This window comes from Paramormyrops kingsleyae, chromosome 4 (genome assembly GCF_048594095.1).
Source record: "Paramormyrops kingsleyae isolate MSU_618 chromosome 4, PKINGS_0.4, whole genome shotgun sequence".
In the NCBI taxonomy this organism is placed as follows: Eukaryota; Metazoa; Chordata; class Actinopteri; order Osteoglossiformes; family Mormyridae; genus Paramormyrops; species Paramormyrops kingsleyae.
Genome location: NC_132800.1, coordinates 43,913,233 through 43,931,515, shown reverse-complemented (window position 1 = coordinate 43,931,515; position 18,283 = coordinate 43,913,233). Strand labels below are relative to the sequence as shown.

General features: G+C 43.1%; 1 long non-coding RNA gene across 1 annotated transcript in view; it reads right to left on the bottom strand.

Moving 5' to 3' along the window:
* Positions 1–7,799: 7,799 nt before the first annotated feature.
* Positions 7,800–18,283, bottom strand: part of LOC140588875 (uncharacterized) — a 65,954-nt gene continuing 55,470 nt past the window's right edge. The window contains exons 2-3 of the long non-coding RNA XR_011990106.1: positions 9,817–9,922; positions 7,800–7,987 (exon numbers count right to left, since the gene is read on the bottom strand). This is a non-coding gene — a long non-coding RNA (uncharacterized lncRNA). The remainder of the gene's footprint in view (positions 7,988–9,816; positions 9,923–18,283) is intronic.

The window sequence follows — 18,283 nt, the reverse complement described above, 5'->3', positions numbered from 1 at the left end:
ACATTCAGTTTGGAATTCAGGAGATTGCCTTGACCAGGACCACACCCCTAAATGCATTGAAGCAACTGCCATGTGATTGGTTGATTAGATAATTGCATTAATGAGAAATTGAACAGGTGTTCCTAATAATCCTTTAGGTGAGTGTATATTGCAAAAGACATGGTGCCCATACATACTGTGGAAAACTCGGGATTCATTAACATGCTAAAAGTATTTATAAGTTTCTAAAAGTGTTTACAATGGCATGGTCTGCCATGTCACAAGCATCTTTTGGCTTGTCAGATATTACTTTAGAGTTAAAGTGCATAAAATAAAGTTAAAACTTGTTTTGAACCATTTATTTGTCATCTGTAGTTTGATTTTGAGTAGGGAAGGGGAAATCGATTAAAATCGAAAATCGGATTTACTATGAAAAAAATCGGAGATTTTATTTTTAGGCCATATCGCCCAGCTCTATTTACAGGTTGCATTTTGTACTGAACATATGCTATGTCTGAGGAAACACATCCCCGCATCCTTTTTGTCACGCCCGGCTTTGTACTATCCTCGTGTGTTCCACGACCCCTTATTACCTACACGTGCTGCCCCGATTGTGATCACCTGTTTCCTGTTATTTCGGCTTGTCTTGTGTATTTTAGTCCGAGTTCAAGTCTGTTTCCCCAGGTCTGTCATTAATGTGGTTTTGTTGTGTGCTGTCTGCCTTGATTAAAACCCCGTTTTCGTCCTATTCACGGCTCTCTTGCCTGCTTCCCCACTCGCCCGCATGCCGTCACCGCAGTCTGATAACCACGGTTCACACAACCAAGGTTCCCAAAAGCAAAACTGACTGTATAATATTTCACATCACCCCCCTTTTTAATATGATGGTGCAGGATCCAGTTACTTCAAACCACAGTATGCTAGAGTGAAATTCAGATATAACAATAATTCTGAAATGACAATAAATAAATGAATATTCTTTATAACTAATATACTTCATTTTTTTGTCATATTCCAGCCCTTTAATGTCCATCATTTGACCATTTAATGTATTTCTTATTATAATAAGAAATATACAAGGCTCATTATTATATTAAGTCAAAAGCGATGAAGTGGACTCCGACATGCCGCACCTCTGCACTGTCTGCACACACAGTTTCAGGCCACAAGGGGGAGCTCACTATCACAGATACTAGTGAAAAGAGAAGTTAAAATCAGACAGAGAGCTCTCTCAGACACTGATAAATGTATCTTCGTACTATTACCGTTCTCCTTCTTAAATTCCCACTATTGCCATCTATTTTGAGGTTTAACTGCAGCTAGAGGACAGGAGGCATTTTTGTAGTGTTTGAATTGCTGTGATCCTCAAGCTATGGAGAGCAAGACAGAGAAAAGTGTTATAATGTACAGTGGTACCTCAGAACTCGAATTTAATCTGTTCAGAACTCCGGATCGAATCCTAAAAAGTTAGAGTTGTGATCGAATTTTCCCCATAAGAAATAATGGAAAACCAACTAATTAGTTCCCGGCCCCAAGAATGACACCTAAGTATGTTTTTTTTTTTTTTTTCTTTAGCATTTAAACACAAAATGAACCGGATAAAACAAGAAGAGCATATACTGTACTAAACACATCTAAGCACATTTGTCAAAACAAATTTATCATCTAAGCAAATATATCAAAACTAAAAAGCATCGATCAAAATTTTCCTTCTTGATTACTTGGAAATATGGCGGAAGGAAGACGCACATAGCCTATGAGGGTCCAAATAATTTCATTCACATTAAAAGTGAATGAAAATGAAGTCTTCTGTAAATATTACAAAGTAGAACTTATATATCACCACAGAATGACTACAATGTAAGTGTATCTTAAAAGAAGACATTCAGGAAAATAATGTGAGGTCAGCCATAGATATACAGTATGCCATTTAGCCTCACGGAGTAGCCTAGCCTGTCTGTCATCACGCTGACTTAAATTATTTTGCTTAATATACATTCTATGATTCCTGTTTATCACAATAATTGCTGCTAAAATTAAGGTCACCCCGTCACTTAGGGGCATCATCTTGCATAATACAGGGTTGCCATCTTTGGTCAGCTGGCTGGCGTGAGATTTTCAACATGAGTCTGCTGCAGATGCATTTACATGTATCCTATCCATGTGAGGCCCAAATGGGTTTGGCCATGGTCTGCATGGTGGACCCATGTGTGTTTGCCCAAGTGGGATCTGGGTAGAATCTAAATGGGTTAGAAATGAGGCCCATTTCGGCTGTCCTGACTGGATCCATATAGGACCCAGACAATATTTTCATGTGGGTCCATTTGTGTTGTAAAAGGGAAATATAAGGGAAATATAATTGATTCAAATTGGGTTTTGCCATGGTTTCCATGGAGGAACCACATGAGTTTGCCCAAGTAGGTTCTGTGTGGGATTCAAATGTGTTTTATTTGTGTAATCTTACACCCAAAAATGACACCCAGGAGTGGTCATCCTCTTCCAAAATAATTTATAAAATATTAAATTAAAACACTGAAACACTGTAAAAATGTTTCCTCCTGCTAATTAAAAATTCTGATTTTAAAGCTGATTACAATAGCACTTTTGAATTTGCCCGATATTTTAATAACTAATTGTAGTATCACTTTCAAATCAGAAGGAAATGCTATACTGTTGGACTGACAAAATCAAAATGGTCCAACTAAAATCAACTAATATAGCCAACACCAGTTAATGGATGTAATATTAATTATACAGTTATGTCAACCCCATGTGTAATTGTTATATATCCATCCATCCATCCATTCATTACCATCTGCTAGTCCAGGGTTCGGGTCACGGGGGGTAGCAACTTCAGGAGGGATACCCAGACCTCCCTCTCCCCAGCCACCTCTACCAGCTCTTATGGGGCGGGGGTGCCGAGTCGTTCTCAGGTCAACCGAGAGATATAATCCCTCCAGCGCTTCCTGGGTCTGCCCCAGGGCCTCCTCCCTGTAGGACATGCATGGAAAACCTCTCCAGGTAGCCGCCCAGCAGGCATCTGCACCAGATGTCCAAACCACCTCAATTGGCTCCTTTTGACGTGGAGAAGCAGCGGTTCTACTCTGAGACTCTCACCGATATATGAGCTTCTCACCCTATCCCTAAGGGAGAGCCCAGATACGCTGCGGGGAAACCTCATTTCGGCCGCCTGAATCCATGATCTCATTCATTCGGTCATTACCCATAGCTCCTGACCATAGGTGAGGGTAAGGACGAAGATGGACCAATAGATTGAGAACTTTGCTTTCCAGCTCAGTTCTTTCTTAGCCACGACAAACAGGTTAAGCGCCTGCAGAACTGCAGATACCGCCCCCGTTCCGTCTGTCCAGCTCTATCTCTTCTGCCATAAAAGAATGCTGGTAAATAGTTTAGCTCATTACAATTCAGAGAGGGCATTTTAAGGATTTCCAGCACACAGTTTGAACACTTACCAATCAATATTCATCTCTTGACCCCTTCATTTGCATGTAGTCCATTAGTGTGCATTAGTGTAACATGTGGCACTAGTGACATTATGCTGCAGTCTACACGTTAACTAGTGAGGGCCAAATGCCAACTAGGTACACTAGTTAGGGTCATTTTGAAGCAAGGATCAAAATGGCGACTCTTTACACTAGAACCTTTTTGACCTTACTAGTTAACTAGTGAGATAGCATACGCATCCACATCATGGCCGCTACGCGTTTTCTACATTCATTCCATTCGTCGTAGGTGCGAGGAATCAATGTAACGCATTCGCAAGATGCAGTACCACTAAAGACTGGGATGGCAGTACGGTCACCTTTTGTCACGGGACTATGTGTTTATATACGGTAGTTAGTCTGATTTTTTAAGAATGAATGTCTGGAAGAGCTTTATATTTTCAGAGGTGTACAACGTCTTCAAAATTCAATGGCAGTTTAAGTTTCAAAGAAAGCAGTATCATGTGTACCAAGTACAATGAATGTCTAACTAGAAATTCTGATTTGCCTACTTTCATAAACAATGTTATTTTTCAATATGCTTCCAGTATTTATAAATCGCGTGTCTCTGCCAAACATTTATATGGACCCCTCTGAGAAACCCTTGCTCACCCTTGGCCACTCCTTAAATAAAAGTCTAGCTCCGCCACTGCAGTTGTCTGACGGCTTCGGGCAGCGATAATCCCCCAGTAGCATTTTTAGCATAGCATGGTGGAATGAGCCAGTATAACTAAATATGCTCCATTATAGAGGCCATTGAAGTGGACGTGCAGACTTGTTCATAATATTGCTAACACCCTCTTCTCTGCTTCTGATATTAGTGCAAGAGAGGTTTCGCGACCATACACCATCCATCCATTCATTTCCTCCCGCTTATCCGAGGTCGGGTCGCGGGGGCAGCAGTCTCAGCAGGGAAACCCAGACTTCCCTCTCCCCGGCCACTTCATCCAGCTCCTCTGGGGGAATCCCGAGGCGTTCCCAGGCCAGCCGAGAGACATAGTCCCTCCAGCGTGTCCTGGGTCTTCCCCGGGGCCTCCTCCCAGTGGGACATGCCCGGAATACCTCACCAGGGAGGCGTCCAGGAGGCATCCTAATCAGATGCCCAAGCCACCTCATCTGACTCCTCTCAATGCGGAGGAGCAGCGGCTCTACTCTGAGTCCATCCCGAATGACCAAGCTCCTCACCCTATCTCTAAGGGAGAGCCCAGCCACCCTGCGGAGGAAACTCATTTCGGCCGCTTGCACTCGCGATCTCGTTCTTTCGGTCACTACCCACAGCTCGTGACCATCGGTGAGGGTAGGAACGTAGATCGACTGGTAAATCGAGAGCTTCGCCTTTTGGCTCAGCTCCTTCTTCACCATGACAGACCGATGCAGCGCCCGCATCACTGCGGACGCCGCACCGATCCGCCTGTCGACCTCCCGCTCCATTGTCCCCCCACTCGTGAACAAGACCCCGAGATACTTAAACTCCTCCACTTGGGGAAGGATCCCATCCCCAACCCGGAGAGAGCATTCTACCCTTTTCCGGCTGAGGACCATGGTCTCGGATTTGGAGGTGCTGATTCTCATCCCAGCCGCTTCACACTCAGCTGCGAACTGTCCCAGCGAGAGCTGAAGGTCACGGTCCGATGAGGCCAACAGGACCACATCATCTGCAAAAAGCAGAGACCTAATCCTGAGGTCACCAAACCGGATACCCTCAACGCCCTGGCTGCGCCTAGAAATTCTGTCCATAAAAGTTATGAACAGAATCGGTGACAAAGGACAGCCCTGACGGAGTCCAACCCTCACCGGAAACAAGTCCAACTTATTGCCGCTCATGCGGACCAGACTCTGGCACCGGTCATACAGGGACCGAACAGCCCTTAAAAGGAAGCCCGGCACCCCATACTCCCGGAGCACCCCCCACAGGACTCCCCGAGGGACGCGGTCGAATGCCTTCTCCAAGTCCACAAAACACATGTAGACTGGCAAACTCCCATGAACCCTCCAGAACCCTGCAGAGAGTATAGAGCTGGTCCACTGTTCCACGGCCGGGGCGAAAACCACACTGCTCCTCCTGAATCCGCGGTTCGACAATCCGGCGGACCCTCCTCTCCAGAACCCCCGAATAGACCTTACCAGGGAGGCTGAGGAGTGTGATCCCCCTATAGTTGGAGCACACCCTCTGGTCCCCTTTCATGAAGAGGGGGACCACCACCCCGGTCTGCCAGTCCAGAGGCACTGCCCCCGATGTCCACGCGATGCTGCAGATGCATGTTAACCAAGACAGCCCCACAGCATCCAGAGCCTTCAGGAACTCTGGGCGGATCTCATCCACCCCCGGGGCTCGACCACAGAGGAGCTTTTTAACCACCTCAGCGACCTCCGCCCCCGAGATAGGGGAGTCCACACTCAAGTCCCCATACTCTGCTTCCACATCGGAAGGCGTGTTGGTGGGATTCCACGAGAGACATTAATAATCTAATGTTTTTATGATTCGTACTAGTTGATTTACGGTTGGCAAAAAGTTATCGCACACTATTTGCAGATATAGGATACATATGACAGAATATAAAAACAAATAGTGCAGCACGAACAACATCAACACTTACACTTTGTTAATCTTGTTGTCGAATCCAGTAAAAATTAGTTAGTGGGTAGTGAATGTCCAGTCCCGCTGTTAATTAAAAATGTCCATGACCTGTCAGTCAAAAACTTATTAGCCAATGGGTACGCATCACTGAAAAAAACCCGCCCACGCGAGAAGTTTGTGTCAAAATTGTAAACAAAAAGTCAAGCAAGAAAGCTGGCAGCGTAACTGCAGTCAGGCAGTGCAAGCAAACTTTTGAGATGACATTTCTTTTGCTTCAGTTAGTTTTTTTTCTTTTCGAAGCCTTGTTTTTGCTTGATGTTAAAAAAGTTTTGCTTGATAATATTGGCACAAATATGATTCCATAGAAAAAGTATTCATATCCCTTGAACTTTTCCACATTTTGTCATGCTACAACCACAAACTTAAATGCATTTTATTGTGATTTTATGTGAAAGACTAACACAAAGTAGCGCATAATTGTGAAATGGAAAGAAAATGATACATGGTTTTCAAAATGTTTTTACAAATAAAAATCTGAAAAGTGTGGCATGCATTTGTATTCAGCCTCCCTGAGTCAATATTTAGTAGGACTTTGACTGGGCCATTCTAACACATGAATATGCTTTGATCTAAACCCTTCCATTGTAGCTCTGGCTGTATGCTTAGGGTCCTTGGAGCTCTGCAGCTCCTCCAGAGTGTCCAAGGGCCTCTTGGCTGCTTCTCTCATTAGTGCTCTCCTTGCCCGGCCTGTCACTTTAGGTGGACGGCCATGTCTTCGTACTGTAGGTTTGCAGTTGTGCTATACTCTCTCCATTTTCGGATGATGGATTGAACAGTGCTCCATGTGATGTTCAAAGCTAGGGATATTGTTTTATAAACTTCTCCACAACATTATCCCTGATCTGTATGGCATATTCCTTGGTCTTCATGATGCTGTTTGTTCACTATTGTTCTGTAACAAACCTCTGAGGCCTGTATTTATACTGAGAATAAATTACACACAGGTGGACTCTACTAATTAGGTGACTACTGAAGGCAATTGATTGCACTGGATTTTATTTAGGGATATCGGAGTACAGTGGTCTGAATACAAAACCACACCACACTTTTCAGATTTTTATTTGTGAAACATTTTGAAAACCATGCATGCATTTTCTTTCCACTTGACAATTATGCGCTACTTTGTGTTCGATCACATCCCAATAAGTCCCATGTTTCTCCCCGTTCTCAGGACGCTGTGCATGTTTGGTGGGTAAAACATTTCAAATCAACATTTTCACTTTAACTTATTTACTACCCTGGTTAGTCAGCAGCACTGAATCTCAGAAAAGCTCCAGAGATCAAGCAGTTAATGCACATATTCTTATGAAATTTCCTTTATTTTACAAATATGCCTGGTGTCTGATTTAAAAAATAAACACTAACATTTTCTCCCTTGTTGAAATTGTTTTTCCTTTACAGTGATTCTGTCTTTATAGGTACATAGGTCACCTCAGTTTATGTATAAAAAATCACAGGTTTAAGTTCACAATCAGTTAAAAATACCACAGTCTATGTAAAACATTCACTGTAGTTTATCTTTCTGTATAAACATGTTTGATTAAGCAGAGTGTCACGCAAGACGGGACAGAAAGACAGAGATCCAGAAATGCGGGGATAACGGAGTTTTAATGGACAGGTAGATCCAGCAACCAGTAACACCTGGGGAGCGGAAAGAACCGGCTCCTTAGGGAGGGAGACCGCAGTGCAGAGTAGCGAGTCGATGGGCAAAGTGACGTCAGGTGATAGTCGTAGTCGATGATCTTTAGCGAGGGTCAAAGCCAGGAAGGTCCGTCCGACGAGTAGGTATGAGACAGGAACACACTGGAAGGGACGAACGGGAGGTGCCGGGTTCAGCTGGACAGGTGGGTCACGGACGGGAACGGGACTGAGGAGGGAGAGAAAGGTAAGGATGGCACACAGGGCTGACAGGTAAGGCGAGGGCAGGCAGGTAAACGAGAGACAAATACAGTGCTCAGTATGGCTTGACATCAGCGCAATACTTCACAAGGACTGAATGGGAGTCCGCTGCCTTTAAAGGGGTTAATTGCCGGTTGACGTGGTGCACCTGTCCGGTCCCGCCTCCATGGGCGTGACACAGAGACACTTTCCCGCTGTTTTCCCCCATTTTTATATTGGTTTATTCATAAGTAAAAAACTATTCTTATGGTCATATTTAGCTATCACCACCACTGCTTTCAGCTAATCCTCCATCACCTCGACCATGACCTCGGTCTCCTCCTGGTCTTTTTGTACCACTGCCATTACAGCCTTCATGTCACACATCATCTCCTCCACTGTCTTTTTCACCTAAAAGGTCCTCCAAAATTGCCTGGATCTGAGCCTCTGTCTCTTATTGTTTTTTCCATCTCATCTATGTCGTCCAGCACTGCCTCGATCTCAGCTTCCAGCTCCTTCACCTTTGCGTTTTTCTCCTTATTCCTGTCCTTCTCCACGTCCATTGATGCTTTATTTAGCTCTGTCTCCTTCTCCACCAGTCTCATATGTCCATCCATCTCTTCCTCCACCACAGCTTGGTTCTCATCTCTCTCTCTCTCACTTGACTTTTTGGTTTTTCATATTTTCTTCCTTTCACTTTTTTCAGAAAGGCAAACTTTTTTGCCCAGAATTTCATTTTTTTCTTTTCTCCTTTGCCCTCCTGGCTTTCCGATGCTTCCCCAGCTTCCTCTGCCACCACTGGGGGCCTCAAGCAGTTTAATGAGGACCACGTCATGTTTCAGTGTTTCACGTTCAATGCTTAATTTGTTCTGAAGTGGAATAGTGCTTACACCACTTTCTATACCTTCAGAATGTTGACCTCACAGTTGTCACTGTAACATAGTAAACATTCTACTTTGAAAAAATTGTTGTTAGAAATTATTGGTTTACACAGTAACAGCACATATTATTGCACAGCAAGCAGTGGCACTTGCAGAAAATTTCTGTTGTGGTGGCCATCAGCGACCAGCTATATTTGTCTCTTCTATGGTTCTGCTTAAAAAATTAAATGATTCATATTTTGTTTGTATTTTTTTGATGTAAGGTGGCCACCTGCTTACTGGGTTTGGCCGTGGTCACCTCTTGGCATCCTTAGATCTGCCCTTGATAACAAGGCCCTGCAGATATGGTATTGAAGGCCAGGACATGTAAAGCAGGGATGGGGTAAGGAGTAGGGATTATAATTAGTAATGGTAGTGGATGCTGGTTTATGGTAGAACACTCAATACTTCACAAGGCTCTGCTGAGAAACACGTGCTTTTAAACTTTGCTAACTGATGACCTTAATGAGTTGCAGCTGGGTCTAATATTCAGGGGAGGCAGAGCAGGAACTGGCTGGGTGGCTGTATGTGACAGGGCTTTTAAGCTATAATTTAAATGTATTTGTGATGTAATGATATATAATTATCACCACTGCATATTGTATATCGCATTATATTTTATACCCAAACTGTAGTAGCCACACCAATACTTTCAGGTGCATGAACATCATCTCACCAGTGGGTAGCAAAAGGGAATCTCTCATTAACAGTGATGAATTGTTCACTGATCTTGGCTGTGAACCAACTAAACTACGACTCATTTACTCACAGACTGTACCACTGGATTAGTTAATGTCATTAAGTTAAATTTCCAAAAATAACTTAAATAATAAATCCTGCAATTTACGGATGGTGGGTGTTTTCTGTTCTGTGCTCAGCATTTCAGGAATAAACAAACCCGTCACTTAATTGTTGCCCAGACAGTATCCTGTGCATCTTCTCCACTTTTTTGGTCTCACTTCTTGGGTAATTTGATCTCCATCCGAGAACTCATCAGGTTTTCTCTGTAAAAAAAAAGCTTTACTTTCTAAATCAGCTAAAGATACTCCAATCTAATTAAACATTCAGAATTTGTTTTGCTACAATAGCAAGTTTGATTAAGCAGAGACACTTTCCCACTGTGGTCTTTTTTTTTTTTTAATGTGTCCTGTCCGGCAGCTTTCGCAAGCAGAATAATGGTCTGAATGCACTGCTGTGTCAGACATATTTGCTTTACCATGAGGGGCTCTATAAACTCTGTATAGGCCCTTCATGTTGGTCAATTTCTTTTTATTCGTATATTTATTGTATCTTATTTAATACATGTAAAATATTCCAGTTGCCGAGCTGTCCGGAAGGGAGTGATAGATTAGGAAAATGAGTGAAGAAAAGGGGTAGGGAGAGAGATTAAAGAGAAAGAAGGAAAGAGAGAGAGAGAGAGAGAGAGAGAGAGGAAAAAAAAAAACACGAACAAAGGCGGAGACAACAGTGGGACAGAGAGGCTAAGAAAGACAGGAGTTACGTAAAAAGCACATAAGGCAAGAAAAAAAAGAAAAAAACAACATTTTAAATACAACCAAAAAAGGATAAATACAAAGACACAACCAGAAATAAAGAAAATAAAACAGATACACAGACATACAAAATTGTAGCATGTGCTTGGAAGGGAGCATGGAGGTGTATTTGCATGTGTGTTCATCTGTGTGGGGGAGGTGTGTGAACACGTATGCGCGTGTTGGGTGCGTGTGAATTTCTTCATGCAATGTACTTGATAGCGAGGGGGGGGGGGGGGCGCAACCACACCCCACAAGAACCAGAGGCCGGCGGAGACAAGCCCAGGAGACCCAAGGCGTCCGCAGTCCCCCAAGAGCACGGAAGAGCCAAGGCCCCACGTTCCCACGACAGCCGCGTCCCCACCACAGCAGGAGGAGAAGGGAGGTCCCAGGCGCAGCCCCCCGCAGCCAAAAGGGCACGAGCCCCAGAGAACCAGAGGCAACAGGCTGCCGACGACTGCTCCCGCACGGGCCAAGGCCAGGGCCCCAGAGAGCCCCACCTGCACCGGAGAGGCCCGAGCCCCCCCCCAGTCCACCACCCGGGGAGGAGGGCCAGCAACCATGCCAAGGAGGCAGCCGCACCCAGGAAGCTAGCCCCGGACCCAGGCCCACACTGCCCACACAGACACCTCGCAGACACACCTCTCAGCCATACACATAGACCATACACCCACTCACACAACAGACACAGACACATACACAGAGACAAAAAGACATAAGCCCATCCACTCCGGACCACGCTCCGCCATGCAGGAGAACGGACGGCACCCCCCAGTGCCAGCCGCAACCCCAGGGCGCAGCCAGCCGGACGACTACCCGAGTGCCCCCCCACCATCGCAGGCAGGGAGCAGGGCTGTAGGAAAACCCGCCCACTCTCCTCCCCCACGCACCTGTGTGAGAGGTGGAGTGTTGGATGCATGTGTTGGTGAGTGTATGTGGTGTAAGGGATGAGTATGACTGTTGAGAAACTTAAGATGGATTTAAAATTGACGGGGGAAGCGAGGAGGAGCGCTGCTTGCAAACAGCTCTCCTCCCCATCACCCCCCCGCCAAGACCCTCAATGTATATGGTGTAAGTAAAATTGAGGGGCGGGCAGCAGTGAAGAGGTGAGTGAGATCACCTCAGCGGCCTCATCCACCAACCTCTGAGTAGTGCCCCCACCCCCAAGGCCCTGTGTGTATACTGATATGTGATGACTAAAGTGCAATTAAAACAAGGGGAGGCAGACACCCCATGCTCCATGACCGCCGGGCAGTACCCGCCCAAGCCCCCCCCCCCCCCACCACCAGCCAGGGCAGACACCCAAACATCACAGGACGGCAGCCACAGCCCCCCCAGCTCCAAGAAGCCACTAGTCGCCCACAGCCCGGGGGCCCAACCCCGCCACCCGCCAGAACCCCGAGGAGACGAGACCACAGCCGACCACCCCCCCTACGTAATGGAATTGGCCAGAATGGACCAGAGAGAATCCAATTTGCCCAATTGATTTTTTTGGAGGGAATCAGACATTCTCTCCAGACTTATGTGGTCTAGAATTAAATTTCTATACTGAGTAACACATAAATTATTTTTTGATTTCCAGTTCATGAAGATAGTTTTCTTTGCAATGCCTAAGGCAGTAAGGATCATGCGCACTTTATTTTCTTCCATATCTAATACACTTGCATCACCTAAAATGCACAATGTAGGTGAGGTTGGGATATAGCAATTAAACCAAATTGTGAGGATATCCTCACCATATCCTTTGCCAGAACTTCTGAACTGGGGTGCAGTACCATATGACATGCATGTAGTTCTCCACAAAGTCACCTGAGCAATGGGTGCATAGGTTTTAGTGGATAAGGCCCATTTGGAACATCCTTTGTCCTGTATAATGAGGTCTATGCAGAGTTTTGTATTGTTTCGGGTTTTTAGTCATTTTGAAGGTGTTTAAACATATTTCTTTCCAAAAGTTTTGATCTGAATCGGTGGATAGATCTTTCTCCCATTTTGAGATTGGAAGGGAAATTGAGTCATCCATTTTTGACAATAACTAATAGATTTTTGACAATAATTTGGGGCCAGAAAGATTTTAAAATTCTAGCAGCCATGGAGGTATTTCTAAGTTAAACTGTTTAAGATTGAACCTTGCCTGAATAATGGACTTCAGCTGCTGGTACTCAAGAAATTTACTGTTGCTAATTCCGTATTTTGAGACTAGTTCGTCAAATGAAATAAATTTCCTGTTTTGAATAACATGTTCAAGATTTCTAATCCCTTTATCATGCCATAGGGGAAAGTTCAATGTTATTTTTTTTGGCAAATATCTGGATTGTTCCAAATGGGTGTTAGTTTGCAGGGGATAAGTGGAGACCTATAGTAATTTTTTAAAAATACCACCAGGCTATTAATGAGGTGTTAATACCAAGGCTCTTAAAACATTTATACCGCTTCATAGTAGGACTTAAAAAAGGCAAATCAGACAATTTTACTTCTCTGCAGATTGCTTGTTCTAAATCTAAATTTTGCAGTTTTCAAGCTTATTCGTGATGGTTTGTTCTTCCATAAAAATGAAGAGAATCTAGTGATTTAAACCAAGCCATAGAGGGTTTATTAGAGATCATTGAGAACAAGTAATTGATTTTAGGCAGGACCATCATTTTAATGGTGGCAATTCTACCAATGAGTGATATAGGTAGAGATTTCCATTGCATGAGATCATCTTCTACCTTTTTTAATACTGGAATATGATTCATCTGTACTAGATCTGAGAGCCTGGTGGAAAAATTTATGCCTAAGTATCTAAGGTTACCTGACTGTAAAAGAGTAGTAGTTGTGTTTTGGAAACTACAATTCAAAGGCAAAACTGTTGATTTGCTCCAGTTGACGGAGTAGTCTGATATAGGTGAGAACTTATCTATAAGTGATATTGTCTTCAGAAGAGAGGTTGGTGAATTCCTAAGAAAAAGTAATATGTCATCTGCATAAAGGTTTATCTTATGGTCTGTTTTTTCTGTTTGAATTCCTTTAATATCTACATTTTGTCTAATTTCTGCTGCTAGTGGCTCAATGAAGATAACAAAAAGTGAGGGAGAGAGTGGGCAGCCTTGCCTGGTGCCCCTCTGCAAACGGAAGCTTTGGGAAATTAATTTGTTTGTCCTAACACATGCATTAGGGGAGCAGTATAGTGTTTTAATCCAGTTTATGAAGGATGACCCAAATCCAAATTTGTGTAGAACTGCAAATAGAAATTTCCAGTTGACTCTGTCAAATGCTTTCTCCGCATCTAGTTAGATAACTGTGGTTTCTAATTTGTTAATGGAGCAGTAGTCTATAACATTTATTAATCTATGTGTATTATTGGCTGCGTGTCTACCCTTGATAAAACCTGTTTGGTTGGGATGTATAAGGAATGGCGTGACTTTTTCTAATCTTTTGGCAAGAACTTTGCAAATTATTTTAAGATCTACGTTTATCAATGAGATTGGGCGATAGCTGGATGTTAGTGTTGGGTCTTTACCAGGTCGTTCTGGATTTGAGTAACCATTCTGATAAAAACGGGTGCTAGCGTTGGCCAAAATACTTTGTAGAATTCTGCTGGGAAACCATCTGTGTCACGCCCCGCTCCGTCCGCTCCTGATGTGTGCCACGCCCACCTCGTTACCTTGTGTTCATCCCTGATTGTTCTTACCTGTGGCTTGTTACCCATAGCTTGTCTTTTGTATTTAGTCCTTGTCTCAGTCAGTCTGCCGAGATCCGTCATTGTAGTGTCTGTAGATGTCCCTATCTGTCTGTCTGTCGAGCAATAAAACCCCGTTTACCCGACTTCCTGGCTGCTCTCGCCTGCTTCCTCGACTCGCCTACCTTCCGAATGTGACAATCTGGACCTAGAGCTTAATTATTGGGTAGAAATTGTATGGCTTCATTGAATTCAGATATTGATAGAGTAGAGTCTAGAACCCTAATTTGTTCATCATTTAGTTTTGGCAGATTTATATTGCTAAGAAAATTGTTGATGTCATCATCAGATGGATTATACTGTGATGAGTATAAAGTTTTATAAAATTCTTTAAAAGATTTATTAATTTGTTCAGGATCATGAGTTACATTCCCGGTCGAGTCTTTAATAGAACAGATTGTTGTTTTTTCTTTATTGAGTTTTAACTGATTAGCAAGGAATTTCCCAGATTTATTGCCTTGTTCAAAGTTTTCCAAACGCAGTCTGTTTACCAGAAATTGTGTCTTCTTATCATTTAAATCATTAAATTCCAATTTTAGTTTTCTCAGGTTGCGGCGAGGAAGCATATGCTGTTTCTAGTGATTTAATCTTCTGTTCTAATTCTGCAACATGTGTTTTTTCTTTATTTTTTTTTATGTGTACAGTAAGATATTATTTTTCCTCTCATTACTGCCTTTCCTGCTTCCCAGAGAATACATGGTGAGACTTCTGGTAAGTCATTGTTATCCAAATATGTTGCCCACTCATTTTTGAAATAATTAATAAAATCTTGTTCTTTAAGTAAGGATGTGTTGAATCTCCAGTTCCTACTTGGTGGTGTGACTCTTTCCTTTGCCAGCAAGAGAGACACTGGTGCGTGATCACTGATAACGATGGAGTGTATCTGGGTTTCTGTTATGTTCCTCATCATGGAGCTGCTAATTAGAAAGTAATCTAAGCGAGAGTGTGAGTGGTGTACTGGTGAGAAAAAGGTGTAATCCCTGGAAGTGGGGTGATGTGAATGCCAGGCATCACAAAGACCAAAATCATTCATGTATTGTTTAAGAATATCCGCAGACTGCCAGCTCCTTTGACTCACTGCCGTGCTGAGCCTGTCAATTTCTGGGTTCAATACTAAGTTGAAGTCTCCTCCTATTATAAGTGTGGAGTCCGAGTGAACAGAAAGTGAAGTGAAGAAAGCATGAAAGGAGGAGGGGTCATCAACGTTTGGTCCATATACACTAGCAATGCAGAAATCCATATTTTGAATAGATAAATTAAGTATTATAAATCTACCTTCTGTATCTGTTATAGTATTGACATAAGAACATAAGAACTATACAAACGAGAGGAGGCCATTCGGCCCATTGAGGTCGCTTGGGGAGAACTTAACTAATAGCTCAGAGTTGTTAAAATCTTATCTAGCTCTGATTTAAAGGAACCCAAGGATTCAGCTTGCACTATGTTATCAGGAAGACTATTCCATACTCTGACTACACACTGTTTAAAGAAGTGCTTCCTTAAATCCAGGTTTGAAATGTTCTCCCGCTAATTTCCACCTATGGCCACGAGTTCTTGTATTTGAACTAATGCTGAAGTAACTATTCGGTTGAACAGCATCCAAACCTGTTAGAATATTATAGACGTGGATCATGTCCCCCCTCAGTCTCCTTTGCTTGAGGCTGAACAGATTTAGCTTAACTAACCTTTCCTCGTATGACATTCCTCTAAGACCAGGAATCATTCTTGTGGCCCTACGCTGCACCTTTTCTAAGGCCGCAATGTCCTTTTTAAGATATGGTGACCAAACCTGCACACAATATTCTAGGTGAGGTCTCACCAAGGAATTGTATAATCTTAGCATTACCTCCCTTGACTTAAACTCCACACACCTGGAGATATACCCCAACATCCTATTGGCCTTTTTTATAATTAGTTTAACTGGCGAGAATGAGACATGGAAGCATCAACATACACACCAAGGTCTTTCTCATAATCAGCTACCTTTATTTCAGTAGGTCCCATAAAATACCTGTACTTTATATTTCTGCTCCCTACATGGAGTACCTTACATTTGTCTATGTTAAATTTAATCTGCCAGGTATTGGCCCAGTCACTAAATAAATCAAGATCCCGCTGTAGCTGCTGAGCTGCTAGTTCAGTATCTGCTACACCAGTGGTTCTCAAACTGGGGGTCGCATCCCCTCTGGGGGTCACGGAATAATTTCAAGGGGTCGCGAGGGATTAAAAAATTGTCTTTTTTTGTGATTATAATACACACTTTTCAGTATTACAAGTAAATGCTAGAAATAGATATTTTCTGATTTGCAAAGATATTACTGATTGAGTGTGAGTGTTTAAATTGAGTGTTTAAAAAAAAAAAAAAATTGCGACTCAAAGATATGACATCACTGTGCATCGACTGGCTCACAGCGCACAACTGCACGTGAAAACCGCAACTGCTGAGATGGATAAATTTGTTATTCGCAAATCTAAAAATGTTGAGGAAATTGTGGACAGTTTGCCTGAGTCATCGGAACCATGTACATCGACCAAGCATAAGAGCAAGACCCCGTCAGACCAAAGTAGGAAACGTCGGAAATATCAGGAAGAACTCATAAAGTATGGATTTACTTGCTCTACTGTCGACAACGTAGATTTCCCTCAATGTGTAATCTGTTCAGAAGTGCTTGCTCATGAAAGTATGAAGCCCGGCTGCTGTGGCTGTGTGTCGGGCCATGCATGGTGAGAAAATAGCAAATGAACTTATGACTGTCCCGTTGTCGAACGACACAGTCGCTCGCCGTGTACATGATATTGCAAATGACATTAAGAGTCAATTGATTGAGAGGATAAATAGAAAAAAATATGCACTGCAAGTTGACGAATCTACGGATGTGTCTAATACTGCTCAGTTGCTGGCCTTCATCAAATACACATTTGACGGAAAACTGCATGAGGATACAGTATGCTCTTCTGCTTAGCACTCGAGGGGACTTGTACAGGCAGTGACATTTTCACCAAACTCGACACCAAAATAAAAGAGATGGGACTTTCATGGGATAATTGTGTTGGTGTATGTACTGATGGTGCTGGTGCAATGGTCGGTAAAAACAAGGGACTCAAGGCAAAGGTTTTAGAAGTGGCTCCTCACGTGAAGTTCACAAACTGCATCATACACCGCGAGTCTCTTGCTAGCAAAGCACTCGATTCCGAACTTAACAGTGTTTTGAAATGTGCAATCAAAATCGTAAATCACATAAAATCTCGCCGAGTAAACAGCAGACTACTAGCCACACTTTGCAACGAGATGGGCTCACAGCGCGAAGCATTGCTGTTTCACACCGAAGTCCGGTGGTTATCACTGGGGAAGGCACTCGGACGTCTTTATGAACTGCACGAAGAAGTGTACTCGTTCTTGAAAGACTCACAATTTGAATTTGCCGCTTGCCTGAAAGATCCAGCTTGGTTGTCAAAACTTGCTTATTTGGCATGCATATTCGAAAAGCTTAACATGCTTAATCTGTCATTACAAGGGCCAAACACAAACATTCTGACAATGAATGACAAAGTCAATGCTTTTATGAAAAAGCTGGAAAGATGGGCTGAGCGGATTGAACAAGGAAATGTGGAGATGTTTCCTGAGGAAAATGGACTGAGCCTCAGAAGCCTGAAGGAACTCATCACTGGTCATCTCCGCAGCCTTTTGGAACAATTCAAAAAGTATTTCCCAAAAGAGACACAACCAGAACTGTATGACTGGATAGGGCAAACATTTTCTGAATCTAATACTCATCTCCCCACAAATATGGAAGATGCTTTGCTGGAGCTGTCCAGTGATCGAACATTAAAAACATTATTTTCCAATTCCACACTGTCTGAATTTTGGATTGCGGTAGCAGACGAATACACAGAGTTGTCCCGTGCAGCAATGGATGTACTGCTTCAATTTGGATCTACATATTTGTGTGAGCAGTCTTTTTCCGCTGTTACATATATAAAAAATAAATACAGATCACGTCTTGATGTCGAAGATGATCTGCGGGTAGCTGTATCCACCATCAGGCCACGAATTAAGCTTTTCTGCTGCCAAAAACAAGTACACCCTTCCCATTGAAAGGTAAGCCAAAATTATT